Below are 19,497 nucleotides of genomic sequence, written 5' to 3' on the forward strand. Positions count from 1 at the left end.
TCTTTTGTGTATATGAGCTCATTTCTCTACTTTTTAAAACCCTCAAGTTTAGTTCAACTCCACTTTCCAAATTGGAAAGTATACAATGTATAATTCCTTAAGTTACTTCAACATTTATTAAGGGCCAAGAGCCAGGCAAAATGCTAGATTTTGGAGATTCAACATGGAACAAGATACAATGCTTTTAAGAAATTCACAGTGTAGAGAGAAAGGTAAGTCAGTAACCAGAACTTGAGATACTGTGGATAAAGAGAAGCCTGGGTAATCTCTCCAGGTATTCTGAGTGAATGAAGAAGAGGGAAACATACTTCAGATCTCAGGGTTGTGGTCAGGACTGGCCCACTTGCCTGCTCTATGAATAGTAGCTCACATAACATTCTCCTGCCTTTTCACCAACCCCTGCTGCAAAGGACTCTTGCTAGAAGATAACTAGGTTCCTGTTGGGGGCCCTGGTATAAAGGAATGATCCAGTCTTGTAGGACCAGAGCAGGCTGTCTTGTATTAACCCCACAATGTACCTCCTGACCCAGTTCTATTACTCTGAAAACAGAGGCAAAATCTCTCTCTATGAAGGGTCTGTGTAATAATCCTGAAATGTACCCTTGTTCCCCTGTGTCACAGCTTCCAGAGGAGCGAGGAAGAATATTCTGGACTTGGAGACACTTGAGTTCTAATCCTGATTCTCTCCACAAATCATTCTGATGGTGGTAAGTTACTTCTCTGAACCTCGTTTTCCCTCAGTTGTAAGTGGGGAGAAATAGTGCCCCCCTCCAAGAATTGTCATGATGGTGCAAGAAGGTAATTCATGGAAAGATCTCATTCACTTCTTCAACAAGTATTAGCTGAGCTCCTACTCCACGCCGGATGCTAAAGATACAGAAGAAGATGGGGGGTGGGGGGAAGACACAGACAAAATCACCTCCACTCACGGAGCTTACCCTACAAGTATAATTGATAGTATGTTGGTGGTTTAGTCAGCTTTTTGCTGCTGTGCTAAAGGACCCAACCAGAACAACTGTACAGGAGGAAAGTTTTATTTAGGGTCTCACAGTTTCAGAGGTCTTAGTCCACAGAAAGCTGGCGCCATTCCTCAGGGCTGGAGGTGAGGCAGAACATCATGGCGGAAGAGTGTGGCAGAGGGAAGCAACTCACATGATGATCAGAAACAGAGAGAGTACGCTTGCCAGATACAAATATATACCCCAAAGCCACATCCCAATTCCCACTTCCTCCAGCCACACCCCACCTGCCTTCAGTGACCACTCAGTTAATCCCATCAGAGATTAACTCACTGATTGGGTTAAGACTCTTACAACCCAATCGTTTCTCCTCTGAACCTTCTTGCATCATCTCACACGTGAACTTTCGGGGGACACCTCATCTAAGCCATAATAGTTGGTTGTAAGAGCTTGGAAGGAAAAAGGAGATGGAGCAGGGCTGTGAGAAAGGAAGGTCGTTGCCTATCTGAACGAAGACCCAAAGAGGACTGGGGATGTAGCTCAGCTGGTAGAGTGCCTGCCTTGCATGTATTAAGGCCCTAGGTGCAATCCCCGGCACCTCCCCACAAGAGTATCAGCTCCTTTTTCTATGTGCATTTTTATCCTGGTCTTCTGGAAGTGCAGCACCTTGTTGCCAACACATCATGGAGGACGCCGATTTGAGACGATGACTTGGATTTGTCACGTTCTCCTCTTGGGATGAAATTGTCATTCATCTCTCTCACCTGCGTCCCTGGCGGCTGTGATTTCTTTTCCTTGTTCCTGAAGTAGGTCTGTCACATCTGAAGTTTCTTTTCTAAAAACCGTCGCACATCCTGTCCTCTGGGGTGATCTTGCCCAGAGGACCAACTAAACCTTTTCATCTTTCATAAGGGACTGTCCCCATAAAGGGATTACTCTGTTTCCCACAGTTGTTTCTCATCAAATGCTAAATTACGTTAAAAGGGTGTCATATTCTGAGTGGAGCATGGGCAGGCACTTGCTCAAATATGGCCAGTGTTCTTAATGGGATTTACGGGGCAGCTTACTTGGAGGGTGAGACCCTTAGCCTGTCATAAAAGTTGACATTCTAAATCACAACAGATTCCAGGTCGAATCATTCAGTGTCAGCATGTTGTTTATTGAGCTAACATTACACCGGGGAACAGTGGTGACCGCTGTCCATGGCAGCCCCCGGATGTGAGAAGACAGAAAGGATTCTCTCCCATCTCCCTAGTCAAACAAGTTCCCTGAATCCCCAAGAAGAAATAATTGGATCTGCTCTTTTCTTCTGTATTCTTTGCTCCCTTTTTGTGTGTGTGTGTGTTTCTCAGGCTTTTAACCACGCCCCTCTCTGCTTCAGTTAATAATTGTTTATTAAACCCCCAGGAACTGGATGGGACCATGCTGTGTGATGCTGAGCGAGTCACTTCTGTGAAATGGGAATGAAAAGCCCTCGTCTGATGGAGATGGTGAGCTGAGCACAGTTTGACGGCGCCAGCACCAGCTCTCAAAGGCTTCTTGGAAAGCTGGAGCGACAATTTGAACACACAGATGTGGGGAAAGACCACGCAATCAGTGGCTAAGGTGTGGAGATCAATGATTTCAAAACAGACGTGTCATTCCTAGTTGTTCAACCACCTCTTCCCTCCCCTGACATTGCATTAGCATAGGAAGGTACCTACATGGATGGGGGGTAAGCTCCTTTCATATCTTTTAAAAATAGAAATATATTTGTTATCTATTCAGACAACAAATGACCATAATAATTTTGTAATTACAAGGGCACATTATACCATGGCAATTCATTTTATGTTTCAGGGTTTTTAATGCAAACATCAATATAAATTGCTTATGTGCGTACATATTTATGTCTTACACAAAAGGGATCCTACTGTAACACTATTTGGCAACCTAATCTTTGTACATCATAATATCTCACAGGTACAGGAAAAGACAGCAGATAAAGCTCTACCATTGGGGCATGGTGGTGTACCCCTATAATCCCAGTGACTTGGGAGACTGAGGAGGAACGGTTGGCAAGTTCAACACCAGCCTGGCCAACTTAGCAAGACTCTGTTTCAAGAATAAAAAGGGTTAGGTATGTAGGGTAGGTAGCTCAGATGTAGAGCACCATTGGGTTCAATCCCCAGTGCCCAAAAACAAAAGAAGGAAAAGAAAGAAGAAAAAAAAAGTCCTTTTGTTTTTAATAGTTGCACAAAGTTTTAACAGAGCTAAGGTGCAATTTATTTTAGCAATTCTCTGAGGTAGACATTTGGTTGTAAAAACTTTCCTGTATTGTCAACAATGCTTCAGTGAATCTCTGTATATACGTATCTTTTCATTATACATTTTTATCATTCTAACATTCAACTCCTCAATTCCGCTTGAGTTTATTTTGTTGTAATGTCTAAGTATAGTAAAGCTGTTTTAAGTATGAAAATGATGTAATATTTTGTCCTTCATCTTTTTATTTCCTTATGATAAATTTCCAGGTTAAAAAAAAATGAGTCTTTATAATTCTAACACCTTCTAGAAGGTTACAGGCTGGTGGTTTCACCAACAGTACATTTGGAATGTGACTCATTTAGTCTCACTGCCAACAGGTTGAGGTACCCTTTCATCTTTGACAGTTGGATAGAGAAATGAAATCATGGCTCACCAACTCTAATTTTATATTTTTTGAATATTAAAAATGCTTTACTTTTTCATGTTTACTAGTCACTTCTTATTTCCCCTTTGAATTACTTGTCCATGTTCTTTACCAATATTTTCCTTTAAGGAGTCAGTGTTTTTTATTTATTAAGAATGATTCGCGGGCTGGGGAGATAGCTCAGTTGGTAGAGTTCTTGCCTTGCAAGGACAAATCCCTGGGTTCAATCCCCAGCACCGCGGAAAAAAAAAAAAAAAAAAAAAGAATGATTCGTGGGCAGGGTTGTGGCTCAGTGGTAGAGGACTTGCCTACCATGTGAGGTACTGGGTTCAATTCTCAGCACCACATAAAAATAAAATAAAGATGAGATGTTATGTCCATCTACAACTAAAAAAATATATATATTTTTTTAAAAAGAATGATTTGTAGCCAGGTGCAGTGACCCCAGTTACTTGAGAGACTGAGACAGGAGGATCACAAGATCTAGGCCAGCCCTAGCCAACTTAGTATGAGCCTATCTCCAAGTAAAAAAGACTGGGGATGTAGCTCTGTGGGAGAGCGCCCCAGGGTTTAATCTGCAGTACCACAAAGAAAAAGAAGGTTTTGTTAGGTTGGGGGCAGAGGCACATGCTTGTAGTCAACTTAGCTACTTGGGATATTGAGGTAGGAGGATCGCTTGAGCCCAGGAGACTGTCTCCAGAAAAAGGAGAGAAAAATTTGCTTATTAATTACATTAATCTTTGTCATAATGACACAAATAATTTTATAACTTTTAAAAATTTGTTTATCGTATCCTTCAAAGTCACTCTTATTGTTTTATTCTCTCTTCCTGTTACATAAAGAGTACCTTTCATAAAAATATTATCCAGTTTTGATACCCACTAATTTCTTTAATGTTCCAGTTTTTAATTATTCTTGAATTTATTTTGGCTGTTGTTACAAGTGTGAAAAGTGGAAACAGTGTCTTAGATAAATAAATATGTAAGCATTTACTAGCATTTAATTATTTTAAAACATCGGCAGATATTCTGTCAATTTCACAATGGGTTGAGATTTATCTTTATCTGTAGATGAAAAAAAAAAAACAGACTCAAGATGATAAAAAGAAAATGTACTTTTGCTTCCAGCCACAAGAGAGGAGGGGCATGGAATCAGTCTCTCATCATAAGCCAGTAGAAAACAGGACAAAATCCAGGGCACACTTAGGACCTCCAAGCACAGGGGACATCATAGCACGTGAGGCGATGCCTGTGATACCTGAAGTTCTGCCCAAAGGCTTCTGGTTACTTCCAGTTGCTAGGTGGAGCTCAGAGACACCAAGATGGTGGAGCAGGGAATCAGAAGGACTGCTGGAGGAGAAGACAGGGAAATAAGTCATGCCCCTGTTTACAGTAAGTCCCATTACCATGACAACTCCCACCCCTGAGAACTCATCATCCTGACAACTCCTGCCACAAGTTCAGTATTTCAAAATGACCAGTGGAGGTAAAGTGGACAGTATTCTTATTAGGTCTTCTTAAGTAATCAAAGGGGGGAAATTGGACAATATTCTAATCAGGCATCATAAGGTAACCAATGGGCACACATGGGTAAGGTCTTCAATCAGGTCCGTGTAGGGAAGAGAACATCTCACAGCTCAGTGGGAAAGACACTCATTTCTAGACATCAGGGCCTTGAGCTTCTCTCTTGCTTGGCCCACTCTGCTCTACCTAACAAAGACGACTTCCACCTTCACCTTCAGTAAATCTGTACTTTGCCTGTTCCTTTATGTATCTTGCTCAATTCTTTATTCAAGTCCTGGACCAAGGTCCTGGACCCCAACTGCATTCCCTGATGATAACACAGTAACTACCTGGTTTCAGCACTTAGAAGTTCTTTGCCCAGGGACTCCCTTCAGTACCAGGCAAGCTGGGATGGTTGATTCCTCCAAAAAAGAAGCACCCTAATCTCACCAAGTCCAGAATCCAGAGGTCTGAGTTCCAGGAAGACCTAGAAGCTAGGATTTATGGAGTAGAGGAACTGAGAGATGGAGCTATGCAGAGGAAGACAAAACCAAGAATCTTCCCGAGTCTTGATTGCCTCCAGGCTTCAGCGGCATGTGGGTTTGTTAGTTTCTGCCACCCAGAGTAGAGAGTTGCCTTTGCCAACATGTGGGAATCAGCAGGGACCCCAGAAAGGCCACACCTTAGAGGTGGAGCAGAAACTGTCCACGAGCCCTAACTCACCCTGGAAGAGCTGGAACAGAAGTTTCAAAAGGATCAGGAAGCACCTACAAGGAGAAAGGAAAACCTAGAACATTGTAGTCTGCTTTTCTTCCAGAAATCCAACAGACTTACTGACGGCATCGCCTGCAACCCAGGCAGCTAGGACTCATCTGCATCCCCACCTTCCCACCTCAACCTCCCCAGCTCCTTGCACTTCTCCGGACCTTGGTAAGGTTCTGCACTGTCTTGGCCTGGAAGTTCTTGTTCCCTCTGAGCTATAATTCCTAGATTCAGATCCAAAGGCCAATAAATTTCTCCAAGAGCTCCTGCCAACTTTATTCCTCCTTTCTCAGCAACTTCTGCCTCTTTGGATTCTAACGAACTACTTTCATGGTAGTGATGCATTTGCTCGTCTTTAGAGGTTTGCCTGTCATTAAAACTTGTGGTTTAATTTTACAGTTTTTCCTGTTTCAAACTTTACAGAAATAGAATCATACAACATCTATTTTGTTGTATGTAGCACCTTTTATTCAATGTTATTTTAAAATGTCCATTCATGGTTTTGCATGCAACTCTAGGTCATTCATTTTCTTTGACCCATGGCATTCTATTGTAGGAATGCACCACGAGTGACTTGTCTGTTAACGATGGATATATGGGTCATTTGGAGCTATGACATATAATGTAGCTAGGAACATTTGTGTATGTGTGTACCACTGTCCATAATGACGCGTTTCTGAAAGTGGATTGTCTTATTTAATCTTTACCATAAACAAATGATCCAAAAGCTATTATTATCCCAAACTTGCAGATAATGAAGCAGGGTCACAGATGTTAAGTCACTTGCCCAAGTTATAGAACAGGAAATCAAAAAAGCCCACTGCTCCATAGCGCCACCCAGTGTCCCATGCATCCCAAGAGACTCAATCTCAATAGAGTGGTTGATCCATAGGAAGCTTTGAATTGAGGACAGTGCCTTCACCTCCTATAATATTGCACGTGTGCTAATTAAAAGATGAAAGGCACTCCATAGACATTCTAGAAAAATGTGGTAAAAAGACTATCTTCTTGTCCTTTTGCCTTAAAGAACACACATAGGGATGGGGTGATATAAGCCATTCAGAACTAAATTATTTGCTATTTTTAAACTCAGAACAATGAAAATGCTATATTTTTACAGCCTACTGCCAGATTCTGTGGTCCAGGCTACCTTATTACTAGAAAATAAAATAATGTTTTAAAATACAAGAACACTCAAGAGACTAAAAAAAAAAAAAAAAAAACCTTGCACAACAACCAAAGAATATTAAAGCCTGAAACTTTATACATGACCCAGAGAGAAGATATCTAATGCCCATATTATGTATTGTCGTTTTTTCTATTGATTATAAATGTATGGACTATAAGAACTTCAATTACATTTTGAAAATTGTACCTAATATGTAGTAGATGTTCAATTAATGCTTACAGAACTCAGGGAATTCTCACTCCGATGGGATTTGAATCGATCCCTTTCCTTTTGTGGAGGTTTCAAATCCTAGCTCTGTCCTTCAAATGGTATACTGTAATGCCTGACTCATTGTGAAATTTTAAGGGTTAAATCAGGTATTGTGTGTAAAGTTCTCAGAATAAAGCCTATTATACCCTGGATGCTAAATCATCAGATCATTATAATTCTCATTTTACAGCTGAAAAAAAAAATGGAAAAATAGTGAGTTTAGTGAACCTGACCTAGGTGTGCAGTTAGAAGCAAAACAAACCAAATATTAGATCTCCTTGGTTTCCAGCCTCTTCTCTCTGATGAATTAAGGTGGACATAGCTATCTGTACCCTCCTCAGGGACCCTTGCCTCCAAAGCAAAAATGTGTCATATATATAAACACACACACACACACGCACATACACAATTTAATTGTTTATATGTATATCTATATATATATATATATAATGAGATCTTGACTGTAAATGAGCTTTAAATTGAATATGAATCAATTCTAATTAGTTTTAGAATCTTTATCAAAATGTGACTGCTTTGGGAAAAAAGTGATCAAAAATCTCATAGGTGAATGTTCATATTAATTATGGGCTGCGTTTCCCAGGTGGCGGCCTCTGCATTAAGGACTTCATGGGCTTGAACAAACTAGAGGTCCTACCCTGGTGTACTGGAACCCACCTGAAGACACTGTCTTCAGCCATCGTCACTTTTTTAAATGCTTGAATTTCATGCCAGCATTTAATAATTTTGAGATTTCATGCAAACACCTGGATTTCTGATCCCTCTTCGGAAAATCAGAAGTAAGGCAACAACTGGTCTTGTTCTTGCTGAAAGCTGCTGGGGGACAGCCTTCTCCTGCAGGTGTGTCCGTGGGTCGCCCGGGTCTCCGCCACCCACTTCACTGTTTTGTTTCCTGCCTGCCCCCTGGAGGCATCTGAGCTTTCAATCCAGCTCTGAGGCGAGTAACAAACAGGGTTGGGACCTTGTGCAGGCAACTGAACAGAATCCTAAGTGTCACATCCCTCACTGCGGGTTCCTCAGCTCCTGTTTTCCCTGACAGCTGTCTTGGGGCATGGTCTGCCTTCCTTCTCCATTGCGTCTGCTCTTTGAAGAGCCGCTGACACACGGATGTTCTTTTTTCCCACGTTAGCACAGCACACCACACTTTGTAGGTGCAAAATATTTAGTTTGTATGCATTCATGTTTTTAGGTTTATCATAAGGTGAGTTAGCTTCATTTATGGTTATTAAAGGTTTCATAAAATGTTTTCTTTTCCGCTCATTCGAATAGACTATCTGGGCCTATCGGAGCTAAATGGATTGATCTAAGCATAATCAGCCCATTTACCTATTAAAGGTGCGAGTCTCAAGCGACTTCAGGGGATAGGCGGCACACAGAACATGTGCCTCAATTATACAGTTATTACTTAATCATTCCTAACAAAGGGAGAGAATGGCCCAATTGCTCTAACTGTGCTCACTATAAGCATGATTAGTGTGTGGCCTAGAACAAAACAGACCTCACATTTACACCTCTCCAAATTCACATCTCTCTTAGCAACAGGGATTTATGACAAGAAGTCAAAGGGAATAATATGCAAAATGCTTCTCTCTTCCCCAACCATTTATAAAAAAAGAAACCTAAGGTTTCACTAAGAGACTGTGCAGAAGAGACATTTAGAAATGTCAACTAACTGAGCATTTTGGGAATTGTAGCTTAAAGGAACCCCACGCCAATACGAATTTTTATATCAGTTAAAAAATCTCATTTCTAAAGAGTCTGAGTTATGCGAGATTTAGTTCCATTCTCAGAACATTTATACCACCTGCTGCTTGAAAGAATGTTTTAAAAGGTAACATGGGAAGTCTTTAAATGAGAATGGCTCTATATTTTGAAACTTGGACACAGTTCTGTTCTCAACACACAACAGCAACAGATAAAAAGAAAATAAGTAAGACGTGTCATGGTTCAGAAGTGAGGTATCCCCCAAAAATGCACATGTGAGACAATGCAGGGAGGTTCAGAGAGAAACGATTGGGTTGTAAGAGTCTTAACCCAATCAGTGAATTCATCCCAGATGGGATTAATTGAAGTGGTAGGGTGTGGCTGGAGCAGATTGGAATTGGGGCTTGGCTTTGGGGTATATATTTTGTATCTGGAGAGTGGAGTCTCTCTCTCTGCTTCCTGTGATGTGAGCCTCTTCCCTCTGCCACCCTCTTCCGCCATGATGTTCTGCCTCACCTGGACCCCTGAGGAATAGAGCCCGCCTTCTATGGACTAACACCTCTGAAATCATGAGCCCTCAGATAAACCTTTTCTCCTCTATAATTGTGCTGGTCATATTTAGTCACAGCAGTGAAAAAGCTCACTAAAACAACATGGCTGAATAAAAAATAAGGTAAACATCTCCAAGAACTAGAAATTCTTCCAAGGGAAGAATGAGTGTGGGCCAGAGGCCAGGGACCCAAACAGTTGTAAATGGAAGCCCAGTTCTTATGGAAAGTGTTCCATGAAAGACAGGGTGGAAGCCAAGGGCTGAGGTGGGCCTTCTCCAGCCATAAAACTGCAAAGGATGACTGTCACAGATGGGGACCCCAGTGGAATAGGCCTGGGGAAGCAGGTGGATGAAGACAAAGCTCAACCACTGGAAGGTGAACCAGGCTGACCCTTGGCTCAGTGAATGGATAACTGGTAGCCCCAGTGGTAACCCTGAGCAGGAAGTTCCTCTCCCAGACAATATAAAGATCTGTTTACTCGCCTATGGGATGAATAGAGGAACAAGACCATTAATTAAGCAAAGCAGGGGTGGGAAAGAGAAAGAAAAACAAGACTAAAATAACATCTCCCAGTAAAAGTGGTCCTGCAAACCAAAATTCTAAAAGCATAAACATCATTTCATCCTAGAAAAAAAAGACCAAGAAATTTAAGATGAAAATCCCTTTTAGCTGAATTCACTAGTGTTTCTGGATAGAATATTAGCATATAAAAATCAAGGAGCCCCATCTCTGTAGTATGTTGATTTTAAGTCCTTTGGGTATAGGCCGAGGAGTGGGATAGCTGGGTCAAATTGTGGTTCCATTCCAAGTTTTCTGAGGAATCTCCACACTGCTTTCTGGAGTGGCTGCACTAATTTGCAGCCCCACCAGCAATGTATGAGTGTACCTTTTTCCCCACATCCTCACCAACACCTGTTGTTGCTTGTATTCTTGATAATCACCATTCTAATTGGGGTGAGATGGAATCTTAGAATGGTTTTGATTTGCATTTCTCTTATTACTAGAGATGTTGAACATTTCTTCATATGTCTATTGATTTTTTGTAGATCTTCTTCTGTGAAGTTGTTCATTTCCTTAGCCCATTTGTCAATTGGGTTATTTGTATTCTTGGTGTAGAGTTTTTTGAGTTCTTTATAGATTCTGGAGATTAGTGCTCTATCTCAGCCACATCAATGTTCATAGCTGCTCAATTAACAATAGCCAGATTGTGGAACCAACCTAGATGCCCTTCAATTGATGAATGGATAAAGAAACTGTGGTATATATATATATACACACAATGGAATATTACTCAGCCAAAAAGAATAATAAAATTATGGCATTTGCAGGCAAATGGATGAAATTGGAGAATATCATGCTGTGAGATAAGCCAATCTCAAAAATCCAAAGGACGAATGATCTCCCTGATTAGTGGATGCTGACACGCAGCATCCACTGTGGGGGTGGGAAGGAGGTAAGAATGGAGGAAAGAGGAACTGTGTAGAGGGAAAAAGAGGGGTGGGAGGGTTTGGGAGAGAGAAAAATAACAGAATGAATCAAACACTATTATCCTATGTAAAAGTATGATTGCACAAATGGTGTGCCTTTACTTCACGTACAAACAGAGAAACAGTATATATCCCATTTGTGTACAATAAAAATAAATTTTAAAAAATCAAGGAGCCCCAATAATAGTGAACAAAATGTAATAGAAAAAAAAAGAGTCAAAATTATAAATATTGAGGGAATATATTTAACCAAATGCATGCAGGTCTTGTAAAGAAAAATATCACCACCTTGTTGAAGGATATACAAAAGATATGGATAAATAAAAAATGATACCAGTATTCCAGATAGATTCAACAGGATCCAGGAAGTTAATTCTCCCAAATTTTTCTATAAACTTCACGTGATCCCAATCACTCTCCTGATGGAGTGTTCTATGGAATTGAACAAGTTGAGCCTACACATTGTAATGAAGAAACAAAGAGCAGAATAGCCAAGCATAAGATGGGAGGATTTCCCTCATCCTGTTTCAAGGGTTATTATAAAGCCATAATCATTAGTTAGGGACAAACGAAAAGAATCCAGCAACAGAGCACAGAGCCACACACAGACCCACATAGACAATGTCAACTGGAAATGTTACACAGTAAGGAAAGGCTGGGCCTAGGACATGGTGACATGGTGCAGGTGGGAGGGCCGGGGGTGGGAAAGGGTAGCCCTGAGCAATGGAAATGGAATCCAGCAATCTCACCGCCTTGCATTCTAACGCTTCCATACTCATCAGACTGGCAGAAAATAAAACCACCCCCAAGCATTAGCAAGGACACAGAGCAGGGAAGACTCTTACATGGCAAGGATGGGAACTGGTACCACTGCTTGGGACAACGTTGGCAATGTAGACCAAATTAAAGAAAAAATCTACGGAGACTGAAAAAAAACAAGATCTTTAAACTTTTACAACAAAAAGAATATTTTTTCTAAAAGCAAAGATTTCTTAAATAAAAGAATAAAAGCAAAACCTCCAAAGAGATTGACACCTCAGAGTATGTTAAATTAAAAAAAAAAATCTTCTGAATTGCAACAGACAAAATAAAGTAAAAAGACAAAAAGAGAATGGAGAAGCAAAATTGCCAACACTAATAATTAATATGGGATTAATGCCAAGAAGTGATTTTTTAAAAAAAAATATCCCTTATAAATCAGAAAGAGAGAGAAGACACACAGTGAGGATCAGTAAAGGTTATGGAAAGACAATTTACTAAAGAAAAAAAACCTGATGGCTAATAAGCAGATGAAAAGATGCTGAACATAACTAATGATCAGGGAAATACAAATACAAATCACACAGTTACCATTCCCACTGGACAGACTGGCAATGACTAAACTCTCCGCTGAGTAGGGACCAGGGTATGCAGCAGGGACAACTCATGCATAACTGGCAAGAATGTAAACTTGTACCCCCACCAGGACTAATGCTGATCACACCCAGTACAGCTGGAGAAGTGTCTGGTCCAAGGTGCAGACATTCCACCTGTGGAGGTGTCCTACAGAGACACTGCGATCTGCATTCAAAAGACATGCACAAAACGTTCATGGCAACAGTCTCTGAAATGTAAAAACCTGAAAAAGGTCTACCAACAGAAGACTGAATAAGTAAATCATGATGTGTCATTGAAATTTATGCAGCAGTAGAAAATCAGTAAATTAGGGATATGTATATTAACATGGATTAATGTCATAACCATAATATTGAGCAAAAACAGCAAGGTCCAATAGGATGCAAGAACAATAAGATGTAACACTAACCAAAAATCTAAAAACCCATGAAAACAGTGTAACGTTATGATGTTCATATTCAAATGCAGCAAGATGAAAATCATACTTAGGAATCCGAAGCAGCATGATCAGAATGGTCATCTATGAAATATAAGGGAGGGAAACAGAATCAAGGAGAGCAGTAAGAGAAAGTTATATAAATGTGAAGCAAATATGGCAAAACATGTCAATGTTTTTAGAAGCTGAGTGAGCAACACATACACATTGCTATATCACATGAATTATTTAAACATTTATTTAGGCATTTAAAATAAAAGTACTAATATATAAAAACATTAACTCCACCTCATGGAACATGGTTGCAAAACACTAGTGAAAATTTTTTCAAATGGTATAAACAACTTGATTTCAATATTGTGTTATAAATGTAGATGGAAATATGATAAAATGGTAATTGAACATAATGAGATAATGGGCAATTTAATAACATCTTTTACTTTCCAAATTTTCTCTAATGCACGCATATTACTTTAATAATCAGAAAGAACATTTTTAATTTTAACCTCTAACCCATGTCTTTAAGTAATTCCAGAAAGGACTCATGTTAGGAGCATCCCAATTATAGGAGGCTGGGAGGTTTCCCAGACTCCAGCAGACTAGCTGAATTACACCAAAATATTCTGTCAATATTATTTGTACCTTGCATATATGAGTATAATAATATCTACCTGTAAATGCCTACTGTTTCTGTTGAGTTCCCTAGAAAACAGACCTCAAGAAAAAGCTTACACACTGACACTTCATTGGAGGGGAGGAAGTAATCCCAAACTGATAAAAATTAGGCTTGAACGGAGAGACACTAAATGCCAATTGTGCATTATGGAGTTGGCCATGATTCTGTCACAAAGCACAAGTAGTTGCTCAGACATGTGGGATGTCTCTAGACAGACTTCAGAGCCACCATGTGGGGGAAAGTCCACCTGAGAGAGGATGGAAGAGGCATTTATCTGCCGGCTGCATCCTGTGTATCGAAGATTGGTTTGTCCCATGAGACAGTAACTCCTTAGCACTTCCAAATTCTGTCACCTCAAGCAGCCACATTCCATACTGCCTTGCTTCATCTGGGTCCATAAATGATGGGGAGACCTAAGCTTGCATAGATGAGGTAGAGTGGGTTCTGAGCACCAGTGTAGCTGTGGCTGCCACCATGGTCTACAGAAGCGAAGCCAAGCAGGAGCCGAAATGACCTTGGGAGGGGATGGGCTCATAAAGCTGCGGTTGATGCTAAGAAAACTTGGAGAAGTGCACCCAATACCACCAGTACCTGGGCGCTCAGGTATACCAGAACTTTCTTGTCCTTTGAGAAGATGCCCTCAGTTTTTCCCCCTCAAGAGGGAAAGCACAAGTCCAATTCTTCAAGGTGTTAGCCAGTCATCCTCTCTAAAAAGACGCACAGGGTTAGGAACCCAGGTTCCTCTTTGTCTTTGCAAGTCTCAGGAATGTAATTAAAACTCATCAGCTCTTCGCTCTACCAAGAATTATGGATTCACCCTTGGTCAGTTCATTGACTAGTCTGGATTCTAATTTGATAGAATGATCCAGAACTTTATAGTCTCAAGGAGTCTAGGCTCTCTGACCTGTTCTTCTTCAGCCCTGTTCCTTAATTGCCTGTTTAAAGTTACTAGTGACCATATGAACATGAAGATATGCCCCAGGGAATCCCCTAGCTTCTGACATTCTCTTCCTTGTCTCCATGTGTATTACCAACATTAGCTCCTCGTGGCAATCAAGTGCATGAACTCTTTTCTTTGCTTGATGATTTACCTGAATGAGAAAGTCAAAGTGGCCAGTGATAGTGCCATAGCTTGCAGTTCAATGGGTATCTTGTGTCCCAACAGGGCAAATATTCAACAAGCGAGTCACTCAATGGTGAGAGGAGCCAATCCGTTTTCACTCTTTGGATCCATCTGTGCCGTTCAGCTCTTGGGAGCATAGTACTATACTATGGTTCAGTGCAAATGTAATAGCTGGGAAGATGGCACCCCACACCTCCAGGATACACTTCCAAACCAACGCCATAGCTGTTCCATGGCTGGTTAATCAGGCTCACCACTTCCGGGTGATGGGGTGCATGTTAAGACCAGCTAACCACATAGTCATGTGAATTATCATAAAACCCCATAATTATGCAAATGCATTATAAATAGGATTAAAGAATTACTGTAATATTTTTGCCATAAAATAGTCTCTTGACTTAATACAATTCTGTAGGTAGGTACCTCATTGGGCATTGTGGTCCTCAAGCAGTAAAGACAGGGGTTCTGAGGTCAAAAAATGCAAACCTCTAGCAGAATATGCACCAGTTCTGATAAAGACAAATTACTCTCCTTTCTGAGGTGAAAGAAGTCCACTGCAACAAGAGGTGATTGGCTGGTTTCTTCAAAGAGTGATTCCACGATAAGGTCCTCGTTGTTAGAAGGTTGGACAGTGAGCTGAGGCAGTGGCTAGTTCAGCCTTGTTGAGAACTTCATGTGATTGGGCCCATGTAGAGTGTGCATTCCCATCACGATGGGTCCTTTCTTCAGGATCTCATGCACAAGCAGTGGTGATCCCTGGAAGACACTGGCTTCCAGGATCACAGAACAGGTCACCCTAGCCACCTAGTTGTTGAGATCTGCTCTGCAGCAGACTCTCTCTAGTGAACATCAACATCACACACAAAGATACAAAAAGATTTTTTCCCTTTCCCAATGGTACACTCACATCTTATTTTGCAGCCCTTCCTGTTACCGGTTTTCTAGTCTTCACTTCCAGACCCAGCTGATCAGTCATCATGTCGTGGCCCAGAAGTCAGCATTATTTCCATACTTTAAGCCACCTCCCCTTTTTGGTGAAGTGAACGACCAAACTTATTGGTTATAGGTTTGCCGGCCATTAACCTTTAGGGTCACTCCTAAAGGTGCAACAAACAACCAACATATCACATGAACCCATCCATGCTTAGTCCTTTCTCCCTCCCTCTTTGGTTAATTAAAGAGAATCTCTCATGAAGCCACTGTGTGAGCTGAGGGACAGATAGTAGTTGGCATGGGTTCATAACTAATGAACCTACTCAAACCTGGTGCCTGATGTACAACTTCCATCATACCTGGATTGTCCTTGTTCTCGTTTCTTGTTTGCTCTGTCTTTTGACTTGATAGACCCTAGAGACCATAGATCATGGTGAACATTTCAGGTTGAAAACTCACCTGGTGTCCCATGGATAGCCAGTCAAGAGTCTCTGAGGGCCCCATAGCATACCACAGCTGTTTCAAACATAAAAGGGTTTGTCTATTCTCTTTTTCTCACTGTGAAAAGCTTGGACTTATTCTAGAGGCCTAGTAGTCTTCAATGTAGGCTTACTAAGGATGCCATACACAATCCTTACTCGCTGTGGACAAATCCTTCTCCTTTGACTCTGCTGGGTTACAGGTTTGGTAGTGTACTATGAATTTGCCTGAGTCTACTGTCCTCCAGACCCCACTTGACTGGCAGTCTTCCAAATCACACAATAAATGGGTTGAATCATTATATTTAGGTGCATATGTGCTGTCTCCAAATTGTCCCAAGCATTATGCCTTTCTTACAAGTAAGAAGTTGAAAGTATGACCCATCCTTTACCTTAGAGACAATTTCTTGGGGTGCTCCTAACTACAGGACTTCTAAATCTTCATTGATGGGACAGCTCGCTAAATTTTGGTAGTGTTTACCTTCCACCCTCTGAAATGTGTGTTTTGCCAAGATTCCTGTTCACCAGGTCCAACTGGCATGATTTCATCGACACCATGGACCTGCCAAATGCGAAGATGGTCAATATGTGAGCCTACTCCTAATTTGCATGGAATATTCATTCTATTTCTAGCCTCTGTCCTTCCCTCAATAGTTTTAAGAACAGTCTGGAATTTCCACCTGATTTATTATAGGCCAACATCTGGGAGCCATCTGAGGTAATCATTAGACTGGCTCCAAGTTGTTCTTAGAATACTGAATTCCAGGTCACAGGTGAGTGCTCAGTGTCATGAATGTTCCCACACTTGGTCTCATATCCTGTCCTACCTGGTCTAGCAACCTCATCTACTCCCACAGTGTACATCAGCCACATCCTGTAGTTCTGTGGCCTTTGGATGCCATCTTAGCTCAGGGTTTGTGTTTCCCTACCTGAGCTGTGCTGAACCTAAATCTGGTTGCTGTGGAAGCAATAAGGGGTTGTTTTAGTCAGCTTTTTCTCTGCTTTGACTAAAAGGATCTGACCAGAACAATTTTAGGAGGAAAACATTTTGAGGGCTCATGGTTTCAGAAGTCTTAGTCCCTAGAAGGCCAGTTCCATTTCTCGGGGCTCCAAGTGAGGCTGAACATCATGGCAGGAGAGAGAGGCAGAGGGAAACAGCTCATGTCACGATCAGAAAGTAGAGAGACTCCACTCTCCAGCTACAAAATACCTACCCTATAGCCACACCCCCAATTAACCCCTCCCTCCAGCCACACCCCACCTGCCTCCAGTTACCACTCAGTTAATCCCAACAGGGATCAATTCACTGATTAAGACCCTCAAAACCCAGTAATTTCTCCTCCGAACCTTTTTGCACCATCTCACATGTGAGCTTTGGGGGGACACTTCATATCCAAATCATAACAGGGGTAAAAGGGATACACACCTTGAGAAGGACGCAACTTTGCAAAGAACCTGTATCGAGTGGAGCTGTTCTATGGTGTAGGCAAAGGGAGTTTCTGTCTAGAGAAAGCAGCTGTTTCTTCCAACCACTTGATTTACGACACTTGAAGTTCAAGATTATTCACTTACATAGTCAATGATCCATTTGAATTTGAATTTTTAAATTTTTATTCTTTCCCTATTATGGCCTTGATTTTGAAAGAGGATACCTGTCAGGGATGCATTTGTTTTTCAACTCTGCCATTCTATAACCAAGTCCTGGGCCTGGTTTCCATGGGTCTTCCTTCTGGCTTCATAAGATGAAAGTCTTTGGATACTACCTTAGAGACCCTTGAGGTGATAAATTGCTTCCCTTAGCCTCTCGTTTTCCTTTTCGAGGATGCCAGATACAATTACCTACACGCCATCTTTATTACCAGCATGCTGACTCTACTATCAGCAATAGCCACGTAATCTCCCACAGCCCCACTTTCCACCTGCTGCTCATTCAAATTCACCGGAAGCAAAAGCTTTAGTGATCATGGCACCACTGAGTGTCTGACTGTTATTCATTACACAGAGCAAAAGTGTCCCTATGACTTTCAGACAGGTGGCAATGATTCCAGACTCCCATCCTCATGGACTGTTTTCTAGGAAACCTTTGGCATCAAGTGTCTCATCTGGAGTTCACAAGATAACCTAGCCTCAGGCAAAGACTCTATTGTATTTTATTGTAGAATAAAATACGGAGGCAGCAGTGGAAACTGAGGCAAGGGGAAAGGCAAGCAAATGCAAGGCAGCGTACCAAAGTTGGCCTCTGCCTGGGCAAACACAGGTGTTTTCTCCACCCAGTGAGATACGGCAGGACAGCCATACACAAGCGCCATCCAGGGCAGACAGGAAGGCGTTCAGCTGGTAGCTCTCTCCCCTCTCCCTCCCTGATCCAGGTTGGTGCTCTAGAACTTGCAGTGCCTCTTACCTGTGAGTCATCACCCTCCCTACTGGCCCATTGCTGGGGAAGTCGATCCTGCTCACAACGGTGCACAATTCATTTCAATCCAGAAATGATCGGGAGTACCCAAACTCTCATGGGTTGGATGGGGTTGGGTGTACCTGGGTGGCCCAGGCTCCTGCTGAGGTGGGCACAAAAGACACGGTGGCAACAGTGGCCAGGATGTTCTGATGAGCAAGTGGCCAAGGAGTTGATGGTGGCTGATGAAGCTGAAACCTGATTTATCTACCACTCTGCTTAGGATCATGCAGTATTTATCCAATGTCTAGTCTTCCCATCAACCACACATAGATGTATACTATCTACCTTTCACAGAAAACTGAGGTTTGTGTTACCTACCTGGCAAATGGTGAAAATATTTAAACTCAGCAATAAGTGCAACACTGGCAGTCTTCCTCCTCCTCGGCAATGTCTTTATCCTGTTCTCCCTGTACATAAACGTACAATGCACACATCTATTCCAAAAACTCCAAAAAAGATGGCACTACTGTCACAAAACAAATATTCGGGGCTGGATGGGGGGCATGGTAGCAGTGATCATTGTAGGTTGGTCTGATTTCAGAATAACAAAGTAAAAGTTTTCGTTTATTACTATGAAACACCACTCATCTAGATCAGCTAGAGAACACTGAGCAATATAGTTTGATGCAACAGATGAAAGAGATCACATGGGCTGTGCTCCAACCCAGGCTGGGGCTGACGTCATAAAAACCTCCTGGTGAAATTATTCCCTAGCAAACCTTCCAGGCTCATCTATTATTTTGATGTAGTATTTTCAGCTCACTGATCAACAGCCTGGTTTCATAAGGACTCACGCAAGGTCATGTCCACATAAACAATACTTTCTAAATGTTGTTGCTGGACCTCCAGCAAGCACTATGTTCCTCCAGACTTAAAATAGCCACATCACAGACCTCAGGGGAAAGGGG

The sequence above is a fragment of the Sciurus vulgaris genome (genome assembly GCF_902686455.1).
Source record: "Sciurus vulgaris genome assembly, chromosome: 12".
Classification (NCBI taxonomy): Eukaryota; Metazoa; Chordata; class Mammalia; order Rodentia; family Sciuridae; genus Sciurus; species Sciurus vulgaris.